Below are 12798 nucleotides of genomic sequence, written 5' to 3' on the forward strand. Positions count from 1 at the left end.
GTAGGCAAGAGTTCAGCTGATTCATGTGCTCTGCTGTACATCTTAATCAGCAGCTTATCCTGATCTAACAACTAAGAAATAGCTTCATGGTGCAAACAGTAACAGCTATGAGCAGATATCTGTGTAAACTTGTATTTTGTTTCTAATTAGAGCAGGGGTGCACACATCTGAGACATACTATAATGTGCTCAGAAGGAGAAAATATGGATCCCAACCCATCAAGTAGAAAACTATTGCTTTGGATGAAAAGCTGATACTTTTTTCAGGTAAATACAAAGGCAAGTTTCATATGTGACCTTTGGGAGCTGAGCCAGAAAGCTTGGAGTTTAAATGTAATTCTGACTGATTCTGCCAGGGTTTTGTGTTGACAATTATGCATTTTCATAATAAGCAAGGGCTGAAACTAAGGGTTGCTGTACTCCCGCTCTTCCTGTCAGAATGCAATTGTGCCTGTTGTGCTTGTGCTAGAATGCTTGAAGCATCATGGCCAGATGCTTTTTTTATCCCTAAAATTGTTGTAGGTCTGTTGATCTCAACAGACTTGCACCCACATGCATTTGTAACAGCCAGCAAAAACCAGGCTCTTGATTCTCAGAAATGCACTTTGAAGATATGAAGCAACATCTGTAGCATAGCAACAGGAGAGCCTTTCTGCTCTTCTCATTGCTGCTGGTCTCACAGCCCGGCAGGAGCAGTGAGCACAGGGTAGAGGGTCCCTTTCCTTTTGGTCAGGCCAGTCAAACAAGCTGTCTGAGAGTGTAATGCCTACCAAATTTAACACAACAGTCGGCTACAGCAGCAGTGCAAGGACTCAGCTTTGAGGAACCTCAGCTTTGGTTCGATGCTAAGGTTAGGGGAGGCATCACACAGCTGGATGACTCCATGATTTCTGCTTGCTTTCCATGGCATTGGTGAATTCCCTGTGTCAAGTTTGGCCTTCCCGATTCGGGTCGACACTTTGCCAGCAGGATCTGGCATCTTTGTTTTCTCTTCCCAGGCACTCTGGAGTGCTCTGTGGGCAGCAGAAGGGCCAGGCTGCCATCCCACGGCAGCCCCTTTCTAGGGATGGAAAGAAAAAGCCTTTTGTGCATGGCAGAGAAGGAGGTATCGGGGCTGGGAAAACAGCTGGAGCCATGAGCCTTGGGCATTCCTTGGGATCAGCATCTCTGCTGGTGACAGCACCAGCATCTGAGATGAGCACAGCACCTGCTGCTGTGGCTGCTTTTTGCCTGCTGTCAGGTGTCTCACACTGTTATGCAATTAAGCTGTTTAAGAAAATGAATTACTTAAATCCAGCCATTCTGGAAAGAATAGCACCAGGTCCTGTGTAAGCCAGACAGACACCTGAAAGATGTCCTGTATTTACACAAAATGTAGCAATTAGGTTTTCCCCTGGTATCTTTTGTGTTTTTTCTCATTATTTGCCTATTATTTCTTCAAGGGCAAAGTGGGAAGTAGCATGAGTGTGGTAAGTATGGCATGTAATTATACAACCAAAAGAAATAGAAGAAAGCCTTCTGGGTGTTTTCTACATCATGGGATTTATTAGGTGTCTCATGTGCTGACAGAACAAGATGTAAAATTGCTTTCAGTGTTCATCTGTGACTGTGTGAGATGGAAGAAGCAAGTCTCACCAAGGTACTGTAGCACAGGAACTTGGCTAGTTTGTTAGTGCCTGTCATGGGCAATTCCCTTCCTTTTTTAAAATGGTTTTCTGGTCTCTCAGTAAATAGACAAAAGTGATTCTGTTTTCACAGGTGCAGTACGTGAGAGAGCAACTTTTGCATAAAGGGTATTTCAGACCATAATCTAGTGCTGATTTTGAAGTGTTTGGTGTGTTCTTACAGCACTGCTAATCATTAACAAAGACTAGAATAATTTGCAGTTCAGAGAAATCCCATAGGCTATTTGTGCCTGTGGGAAAATATTACTTCTTTCACCGTGTTTTTTGGGGTAACCACATTCATTTGAAAGAAAAAAGGTGAAGAGTGTGTGTTCTGCTGCATCTCAGCTGAAGCAGATCTGCATTTTCTTGGCTACTGTACTGAAGCAAACCCCTCCATTAAGAGGATAAAAACAAATGTCCATGGTCCTGCATTCCCTGTTGAGAAGATGAATTTTGAATACTGCTCCTCTATGGGAGCAGTATTCATTGGATTGATCACAGACACTGACCACTGATGTAGCCGATGCAGTCTTTTTCAAACTGTAATCTCTTTGGGCAGGTAAGGAATGAAGCTGAGGCTGAAGGTTACCCATCTCTCTTGAAGGTTACAGAGTATATTTGCAGGAGAAGCAATCTGCATCTCATTTTTAATCTTTAGAATTAGTGTCAATGCAGAAGAGAGTAGGCAAGCCTCAGACAACTTTATTGTGGTTATGAATCATGTGTCTGGGCATGGCAGCTGTGATTTGTGGTTTCAGGGCATTTTTAAAGTGCATGACTTTGTGGGTAAAACTTGCTCTTACGGGGGGGGAAGAGGACACTTAGACTAAGTACAGTGACTGAGTCCAGAAGTTTCAAAAAAGCTTAAAAGAAGTGGGGTATTTTTCAGTTTTAAATGTCAGTTTAGAGTCTTTAAGCAGGAAAGCCTAAGCTTAGCCTTACAGGTCCAGAAATATTGCTGGCCTGTCTGGAAATCCTGTGTTTCCCCCTTGCACAGAGCCCCTGGGAGATGGAGGGGGTGGCATTTTGCAGAACCTTCTACCAGAGAGGGCAACGTGAGCCAACCCTGCAGCCAGGTCAGTGTAGCTGATCTCTTGCTGTGAGGTTAAGGAGTGGTCAGGGCATTCTTCTCTGTAATGGTGCAGAGGGGACACTGCCCTGCCTCTGTTAGACCTTGTCTGCCTTGATCAGGAAGCAGTATTAGCTTCCTAAGTAGCTTTATACAGCAGCTGGAAGTTGAGATCCAGGTGTAAGTGCAGCAGTGGTGTGTGTGGAGGCCAAAGATGTGGGGAAATGGAGTGCAAGTCTGAGTTTTGCAGTTGCAGGTGTGGACATAATGAAGGGATTCTCAGGAGGTGTCAGCCCACAGTGTGTTTTTCATATCAACTGTCACACGGGCAGCAGATCTCAGGAGTCTGAAAATAGAGCCCTTTGAGCAAGGGATAAGCAAAGGTGATGCTGGGCTAATGAAAGGGCTTGGGATCTGATCTGATCGCATTGCTCTGGGTCTGTTCTTCAGGCAGATTGAAGAAAATATTTTAACTGTGAAATCCTGAGAAGCAGCCTGTAAAATGTCAGTGCTTGCATTTCTAGAAGGGCTGCTTTCTTCAGCTCTGATTTATTTCCTCCACAAATATTCTGCTTACTTTTCTTAATGTCTCCAGTATGTATGCCAGTGGACTCTTTACATGGGAGTTGTCGTATTCACCACTTTGATTTAAAACTCTTTGATTCTCCTGCTTAAATCTTGCCCTCCTCTGGAGTTGTTTTCTGATCTCTCCTAGACTAACAGCTGTGCTGCAGACCCTCTTCTCCACCTGTGGACCAGGGTGTAGTGGTGAGTTGTTGGGAGATGGGTGCAACACTTGTCCCTATGTGCATCCTGTGTTGCAGAGACCAGCCTGCATATTTTGTGGGCCCTGTGTCTCCACAGAGCCCCTGTGATTGTGGGCCTCCTCTTGTGTCTTGTGTAATGCAGTTGTGCTGTGTTGTGCCAGGTCGTGCTTTTAAACCACAGGATTTCTGAGTGCTGATTACAAATTGAACAGGAGAGACTGCTTGGATTATCAGTGGGAAAACAGTAGAAGGCATGACCTTTATTCTGCTCCTCGGGGCAGAGCAGAGATTTTTGTGCTGTTAGCTTTGAAACACATTGGTAAATAGCAGGGATGTTCTGATCTGTAATAGGGTAGCTGTTGAGGTGTCTGTAGGCTTCCTAGGTGCTGAAGGAGATGGGGTGGAAAAGACATTTCATAGAGATAAGAACTTAAAAAGAAAACTCATGCAGAGATGTGGAAATAGGTTATTCAGGCAGGAATAACAAAATCTAGTAAAATTATGCCAAATCAAGCAGTGCAGATGAAAATTTTGCCTGAGTGCAGAGCACAGGTTGTGACTATTTACCATGATGAGGTTAGATCGGGGATAGTGTAAAGCTGCAGGGAGTGCAGCAGCTAGGAAATAAAACCAGCCATAAGGTCAGTGCTCCGAACCAGGTAAATGAGCCATGCTGTAGGACAGGACGGGGGCAGTGCCAGAGCTGCATGGAGATGTGATTCCAGAGGTGACGTGTTCTGGTGTCGTCCTTGACAGGGAGAATGGGGCTGACAGTGACTGGCTGTTCCTTGTGTGGTTGTTTGAATTCATGAGGAATTTGCTGTGATAAAGTTAGTTCAGTGTAGCTTGCATGTAAAGAGTCGTGAAACACTTGAGGTTTGCAGTACTTTGTAGTCTCTGTAGCCATGTAATCTCCCCAGCTAAGGGGGAGTCTAGCAAAGGTGAGGCTTGTGAGGGTCTGGGAAGAGCCCCTGACCTGCCTTTTGATGAGCAGGGTGCAAAATTGTTTTAAGGCTCTTCAGCAGAGAGAGCCTCACGTTTTGTAAGAGAATGCCATTGTGTATGAGGGCAACAGTGCTGATTTCAGGTGTTACATGTGGAAGGTGAATAAAGGGAGAGGCAGTGTCTTAAACATCTTGAACCTTAATGTGTCTTTTAGTAAAAGTGACTTCCACTTTACTGTTTGCTGGCTACTGGAAGACAGATTTCCACGGTCAAACAATGTCAAACCTGTGTGTTTTTCGTGAGCTTTCCATATCAATTTCACAAATACTGGGGAAGAACACAGTTCTGCACATTATGGGGGATACTTCTTTGAAATGTTTTTCTTCTAAAATACAGTTGGAACAAGATACTTGTTAGAGTAATATAGGAGCTGTTGGTACATGATTGTATTATGAAGGATCTAAAATGGCATAACAGTGGCTTTAAAACCTATTTACTGTAATTTTTGACCATTACATGGCTCTGGGAGTATGTACTTTAAGGTAACACCTGGCCTGTGCATTCAGGTGGGGAATCTGACAAGTTACCCAGACTTCTTAGACCAGATGTTTTATGTGTTGTATGTTTAAATTTGCAGTTTCATATAACTTCTCCTCAGAGCAGTCCTTTCTGATGATCCAGGTTTTGGCCTTCACATCCGTGGCTGCAGCTGAACTCCTGGAGTTGAGCAGCACTGCGGATCCTTAGCACGGTATCGGGACTGACCCAGAGTTTGCTGTGCGTGTGCGTGCATGTCTGTGACCGTGACTGGCTTTGAACATCGTGATTCAGAGCACAGGGTGAGATCTCTGTGCATGTTGGTCCCGTGGGCAATAGAAAGGGAGGGTGGGTTTTGGGTGGGCTGGGCTCCAAGCCTGGCTCTGCTGTTGACTCCCCGGCTGACCTCAAGCAATATAAAAGTAGGGCTAATGACACATTTAGTGTGCTCCAGAGCTGTGGAGCAAACCTGCTGTCCTTACACGTGCATTAGTAGCAGTTCTGGTAGGAGAACTGGTTTCATAAACAAAAACAAATTGTCAATGAATAGTTTGGCATTTTTTTGAGAGCAGCCTATGGTTTGTTTCCTGCAAAGCACTGAGCAGGAGCTGGTAAAAGCTGCTTGAAGTCCTAGCCAGACGATACAGCCAAGCTGTGATTGTGATTGCACATCACAAAAGCTGTTTGGGAGGAGATTTAGCTGTTTGCTCATTCATGGCTTAGACCTCATCATGCAACAGCAGCCACGTTTGTGCAAACATTTGCTCATTCTGTGACAAAACCACTTGCGTTGGCAGGTTAGGAAATGTAGCATTTTCATATTAAAAGGCAATAGGTAAGCTTTGCTTGTAGCTGTAGACCTCGTTAAGTAATCTGCTATTAAGCTCAATTAGAGTGGCACAGAGAAAATAGGTATAATAGATCTGCAAGAAAACAGCATGTGAAGACCTGAACAAATGAGGTGTTATTGCTGTGAATAATGCTCCTTCGTAGGAGTAGAGCCACTGAAGTCAGGGGCCCTACACCTCTGAGTCATGGTGTTTCTGGTACTGTTTTGTTGACTTTGTTTTGATGCTTTATGTTGACTGAAATGTTATAGTGTTTTTATTTTAAAACTCAGTAACCTAAACTTGCTAATGCTGTGGAGAAAGCATCTTTTGGGACCTGTTCTGCTTTGCTGGGATGGACTGAAAAGTCTCTCTCTTCCCTTTCTCCCCAGCCATACAAGAGTGCAAGCTAGGTTGTCCTGTGATAGCACGCTTTTTTGAGTGTGTAAAACCATCCTGTCTGCATGATCCATGAAATACGTGGGAAAAAATTTCCCACCCAGTAACTGATGAGGGCAATTTCCTGTAAGCCAGCTCTTGTGGTCTCTGGTTTGCAGCCAGTTCTATTTTTACTTACTTTTAAAATAAGAAAAAAAAAGAAGACATTTTTGTTACTGTCATGATGCTTACGTGCAGACAGGCTACCGTTTTAAAAGGCACCAGCAAAGCCTTGAAGGTATTGTGTGTTCTGATCACCTTGAATTAAAGCTTTTGAGCCACATCTTAAAGTCAGCATCAGTGAATGGGAGCAGGAAAGAGTGAACCCTTGCTGAGTTAAAGCCAGGTCCAAGTAATTCTGCATTACTCTAATCAAAAGTGGTTTGTTCCTGACTCTGCAAACACTTAGACTGATGTCTTGTGAGGATCCATGAGCACCTCAGTAGTTGCAGTAGCAGGCCTGATAATTCACCTGACTGGTGAATAAAGCTGAGGAGATTTACACTGAGGGTGCAAGAGGCGTCAGCAGAATAAAGCCTGGTGTCAGTGAAGGAGATCTGAATGTCTGGGCAGAGTGAGGAAAAGGAATGAGATCCAGGTAAGAGCATAAGAGGGTAGAGATGTGAGAGGGGAGTTGTGTTTAGAACAGTCGCTTTCCTTAAAGTAAATGGAAATCTTGGATGCAGATGTAGATATGTCATGCTGCAAGGCGTGTGTGTATTTAAAACCCATCTCAGTCTGTTTGAACTTTTTCCCAAGACTTGAGGAATCTGGGAAACTTTCAGAAAAACAGTTAACATCGTGCAGGAGATACGACTTTATGATGTTAGAAATTGGGCTCAAAAGGCGTTCTGATAGCCAGATCCCTGGAAGTACCAAAGGACGAGGGCAAGGCACTGCTGTGACAGTTGCTGTTTCACAGACCATTCTCTCAGCTTTGGAGCACTTTTCCCTCCTCAGCTTTGTCAATCTTATCTTTGGACTGGATCAGAAAGCGGCATGTTCTGCAAGCAGAATGCCAGAAGAATGCAGTGTATGCATGGGGCAAAGGGTGGGCTTACTAACCAAGGGAGAGTGAATGTGTGTGGTGGTGCTTGCAGATAGATGCCCTGGTTAGTGCCCACAGTGAGGTAATTAGTTATTTCATTGGGAAGATGAGCATACCTGCTTTCCCATGGATAATAGCAGCTGACAAAAGATGCAGGGAACTTAGCCCTGGGAGGCACTTGGGATCTGAAGTACAGTCTGTACTCAGATCCAGCAACAGTTGTGTTTTCCTGCCATTACGTTCGTGTGTTGAAGTGTTGTTGATTATGTTTTCAATGTTTATTAACCCGCCTGCTCTAGGATGAGCACATCCGGTCCTCTGATACTGCAAAGGGAAGCATTTGTCAAACTGCCTTCATGTTTTTCTCGTGGTTTCTGGGTCCTGGTCCTTGAAACCACTGTGACACTTGTTAGTTTTCAGTGAACAAATGCTTCCCTGTATTTTGAAGAAATACATTACATTCAAAAAGCCATGTACTGAAATCACCCTTTTTAACATGAGATGTCGGCAATTTTTTTGTGCTACCATGACAGCAAATCAACAGGGTTGACACCCTCTTGACAAGGTGCCAGCATTGCTTTGGAGTGTTGTGGGGGACAGGAGGAGCATTTCTGGTCTTCACTGGCACAGCTGAAACCTTCACAGCAATAGCATTGGACTTGGGGCTGGCATTTCATTGCAGGAAGCCATTTGATTATTAGACGTTATTCCTGAGAATTGCAGCATCACTTTGATTAAATATTGCTGGGGGTAGGCTGGCAGTGATGTTTGCTGTGAATCATCCTCATTAATGGAAGCTATTTGATAGAGAAACAATAGCTTTTAGAAAGATGACATTTCTGTTCTAAATCCCTCCTCCTTTTTCCTTTTTTTTTATTCCATTAACTGTTTTGTAACTTACCTTTGGGCTGAAGGGCCTCGTTCACTTCATTCTAGCAACAAATACATTGGCATGAGTGGAAATTATTTTAAAGAACAGGAGGAGCTTTTTGTTATTTTTGATCTCCAAATGTGTTTGCTACTGTTGTGTTTTTATTCTATTTTCATTTTGCATTTAAATAATCATGGATGACTGGAAAACCTTGAATCAATGGCATTCAAAGCACTACAGGTAGACTGCTGAAAGGCATTTATTTTTCAGGTGCAAACTGAGGAATTATCAGAAGAGGTAAAGAGGTTTTGTGCTTCTGTGAGTGGAAGCCAGTTTGCACAATTACTTTCCGGGCTGTCCTAATGTTGGTTCAGCTAATGAAGAAACATAAAGGCCTCAAGTGATTGCATTCTCCAAAGCTCCTTTCCAGAGTAGAAGAATTATGGAAGTGGTGCTGTGAGGTCTCACCCAAATGGGTTGTTTTATCTTCACAGTTTCTGGCCTTTAGGCGGCTGCCCTTCTGCTAAAACTGAGTCATACCTTTCATTTCTACCCTTCACATCACCAAGGCGTCTCTTCTCTTTTTTTCTTTCAGTTGCTTTTTCTCCTGATCCCTTTAATGGGTGGGGGGTGTTAGTGTAAACTTTAGCAGTACCTCGGAAAATGGGTAGGTTTGCATTTGTATGGAAGACTTACATCCCCTTTTTGTGTTGCTCCTATGGTGGGACAGCAGTTATGGTTTAATAAATAGCACATGAAACACCCATGTGTTTGTGAGCCTTTAACGACATGCAGTGTTTTATGCAAGCTATAAAACTTGATACTGCCTCTTTCATTTAGAAGGCTGTGTGTGCTTGCTTGCTTTGATGTAATTCAGCTGACAGCCGTGGGATCGTTCCTGACTTACACCTAGATAAATGAACAGGCAGTCAGAGCCACACAAGTTCACACTCAGTGTGTGCTGACTCATTTGCTCCTGGTTTTCTGTGTAACCAAAAATGCTCTCGGGGTACCCCTGAGGAATGCATCCAAGTCATGTTTCAGATATCAAGTTCAGGATGAGATACAAGTTTAGCTAAGGGCTGTGTAGTGCCAGGGGTTGTGATGTGATTTGTAATGAAGGTGAAAATCAGTGTTTTCAAGTGAGAAAGTACTGATATCCCCTGATCTGGCCAATCAGTATGCAGGACTGGGGATTTTTTAATTGCATTTGTGATTAAACTGGACCAAAGGGTTATTTTAGATGGCTTGGTTCTGGAGAAAGAGTTGTTGATATGAACACTTGCAGCTCTGTTTGTGTTCAGGGGGTTGGACTAGATAATCTCCAGAGGTTCCTGGACTCAGGTAGTCTGTGGTTTTGTTCTGGGAATGCACAAGACTTTCTTTTTTATGAAGTAGCTTGCTTTGTGCTCTCCTGAGTTTTCTGACTATGTGTTTCCTTTGGGATGTGTCTGTGAGTTACCTCATCTCAAATTCCTCCTTGCCTTCTTGTTCCCTCTGCTGGGGCCCCATCTCAGATGTTGTTTCATCATGGGGGTCTAGGAAACCGTTGCCTTTTCATGATAGTTCTTGCACTTCCCTTAGCTCTGGATGGTTTTTTAATGTGAAATAAGCATCAGGCTCCAGCACATCAGGCCTCACAGTGGCTGGACAGACACTGGCTTTGTTATCTGGATCACAGCATCTGAATTGTGCTTAGGTGGAGCCCTCTCCTCTAATCTGCTGGTGAGCTGTCAGTAGTTTGTTTTGCCTTTCCCATGCCAAAGTCATCCCGATCACATTAATAGTCTGGGTCTGTGCTAAGATGCTGAACATGACTAATACCTTTGTCCAGAGAGCTTGGGTTGAAGCATCTTCTTAGCATCAGCCAGGGATTTACAGTATGGATGGTGGTGAGTCTGATCTGACAGCAAGCTCTTAACTGATGGTGTAGCCATGTGCTCAGTGTCTCCTGTTCCGCTGGAGCTCTCTGAGGACAGCTTGGGCCTGCCTGCATGTCTCTCTGGCTCAGTTTTCTCTTCAGCCAGTGCTCTGTTGTGTCCTTTTTCTTCTGCGTACACAAAAACTGAGTGGCTCTGGAAGAGAAACATCTTGCTCTCCTGTTTAGAGCATTTCTAGGTTAATAAATACAGATTTGGCTATTGCTCGTCTAGGGGAAGAAGCAGTACTAAAACCGATGAAATAATTTACTATTTAGGACTGTATTGAAACTTCCAGACCTAAGTAACAAAGGGTCAGTACAGTAAACATTGACGCCTGGGAGTTCAGAGCCTTTTTTTTGGTTTAATTAAGGACTATTTTGTTTGATGGTTAGATAAATGGGAGCCAGCAGTAACTAAATCAGCAGCAAACCTGCCAATGACTCCGGTGGGTTTGTGGTGAAAACTGTTAAGTAGTTGACACACAGCTCAAATTGTGTGCAGAACTCAATGCCAGAAGTAAATCATACAGACCATTAACCTTGGGACCTGCAGAGGGCAAAATACAGAGCCTTGCTGTCTGGAGCACCTCTAGTAACTTGGCATGTGGAGGTGGAAGTGTAGAGGGACATGTGATAAACACCGTACAAACAACTCCTGATCTCTGCCTAGTTGGCTGAAGGGAGAGGGGTGGGTATCTGCTAGTTGATGGTTTTAGATGTGTTGCCATGGTGACAAGAGAGCATAAACTAGAGCAAACCCAGGACTAATCTATAACTGAGCAGAATAGCAGAGACAAAGGGGCATTGCTGTTTTCAGAGATTCAGGTACATGGTGGTGAACCTGCTGCTACACCCACCGTGCTCAGTCCTGCCCTCGTCCTGACGAGTACTTTTATTTGCTGCTGGTTTTCAGAGGTTCCTTGTTGCTTAAAACACGTACCTTTGTTGCATTTAAGAGCAAGTTATTGACACCTGCCAACGTCTGATCCCAATCAGGGCTTTTTATGTCCTCCACAAATAGGTTCGAGGTACACAACATATTCTATCTGGGAAAACAGCAAAAAAAGCAAAGCCAGTTTTGGTCTGTAGCTTCTGGAGCTGTTGGTTCTGTATTTCAGTTCCTCTGTGGAAGCTGGATAGTCCTGTAAAGACATAACACAAAAGCCTCGAGTCAGCGAGGCCACCAAGCACATGATTTACTCTAAGTGCTTAAGTGCTCTAAGTGGGGATGGATCGCCCAAGTGCCTAAAGTTATACAGATGCTTAAATGCTTTGTAAACTCAGTGTTTAAGGACTTTATCCCAAAGGATGCTGCAGAAACTTCCACTGAAGTAAGTGAGGATGACGGGGTCCTCATGCAGTGCTCAGCAGCTACAAGAATTGTGCAAAAAATATAGACCACGTTATTGCTACTGTTTTACAGTGGACAAAATAATCACCAAAATGATTTCTGGGTTTGGTTTTGATTTTTTGTGTGGGGATAGAATGGGGGTGTATAATATGATAAGTGTTTGGATAATTTAATCAGTATTAAAACCTATCTTGAGTATAAACTGGTATAGGTGGGAAGTGGAACAGAATTCCACAGACAGTCCATCCTTTTGTGGTAGTGAATAGTCCTTTTCATTTCCAGGAAGGAAGTCTTTTCATTCAAAATCATGTTTATTATCCATCCCTTAGAACAGTTTTCAGACTGATGTTAAACACGCTGAGGTGCTTGTCTTTTACTTAGTGGAATTGTGCACTTTGTTTAATTAATGTTTTAAACAAGAGAGACACTTTAAAACAAACAAATAATCGTGGTATAAGTTGCTGACTCTCTGCCACATCTAGGATTTTGCTCAAGTCATTTAAAATAATAAGAAATCTTCTGCTTTAATGACAGTTCTCTGTCTAGAGAAAACATGTATTTACCACATATAAAAGAAGAAGTTTGTTTGGTTTTTTCCCCCTTTGATGTTTAATGATGGAGATAGCAAACTCCATCAGAGAGATCATCCTCTTGTCTTTTAGTAATGCCAGGATTTTCAAAGTCTGAAATATTTTCTGCTCCATAAGTTCCTACCAAATGAAAATAGGTGCATACAGCTTCAGGCAAAGCAGCATTTTTACCCCAGCAAGAAGGGGTCCTGGAGCTGCTAGAAAATCTGTTTGTGCTATGGTTTTATTGCTCGTTTACCACAAAAACGTAGATCCTGTCCAACATCTACATATCTGTATAAATAATCTCGCTGTGTGTTTGCAGAGTACCTGGTCCAGCACAGCCCCACTCTCAGCTGTTTCCCAAACACTGCTGCAATCAAAGCAAGTAATGATGTTTGACTGAATAGATGTAACCTTTCCCAGAGTGGTGTCAGGGAGGTGCCTGGTCCTGGCTGAACGAATGGGAGAAGGTGTAATTATACAGGGATAATACAAACCATGACGTTCTAATGGACTATCACTTGTGCAGAGCAGCTGAGCACCATTATGAGTTTGGTGGTGGTTGGAAGGTTGGGTTTTTACTACTGCTGGTGAGGCATGAAAGCTGTGCCAAACCTTGATGTGAAGAAGGCAAATCAGATCATTCCCCACTGAGCAAATCATTAATTCCACACTCCCTACAAGAATTTCTTCACACTGGCTTGACTAGTTCAATGTGAGACATTTCAGGAAAGAAACATTTTGTGATTGGACAAAAAGTTTCAGCTTCATTGCAGTTTCTCTTTG

General features: G+C 43.3%; 1 protein-coding gene across 1 annotated transcript in view; it reads left to right on the top strand.

Annotated features, from left to right (window-relative positions):
* Positions 1 to 12798, top strand: part of MAP2 (microtubule associated protein 2) — a 213858-nt gene that overhangs the window by 47139 nt on the left and 153921 nt on the right.

This window comes from Myiozetetes cayanensis, unplaced genomic scaffold (genome assembly GCF_022539395.1).
Source record: "Myiozetetes cayanensis isolate MyiCay16 unplaced genomic scaffold, myiCay2020 scf9, whole genome shotgun sequence".
In the NCBI taxonomy this organism is placed as follows: Eukaryota; Metazoa; Chordata; class Aves; order Passeriformes; family Tyrannidae; genus Myiozetetes; species Myiozetetes cayanensis.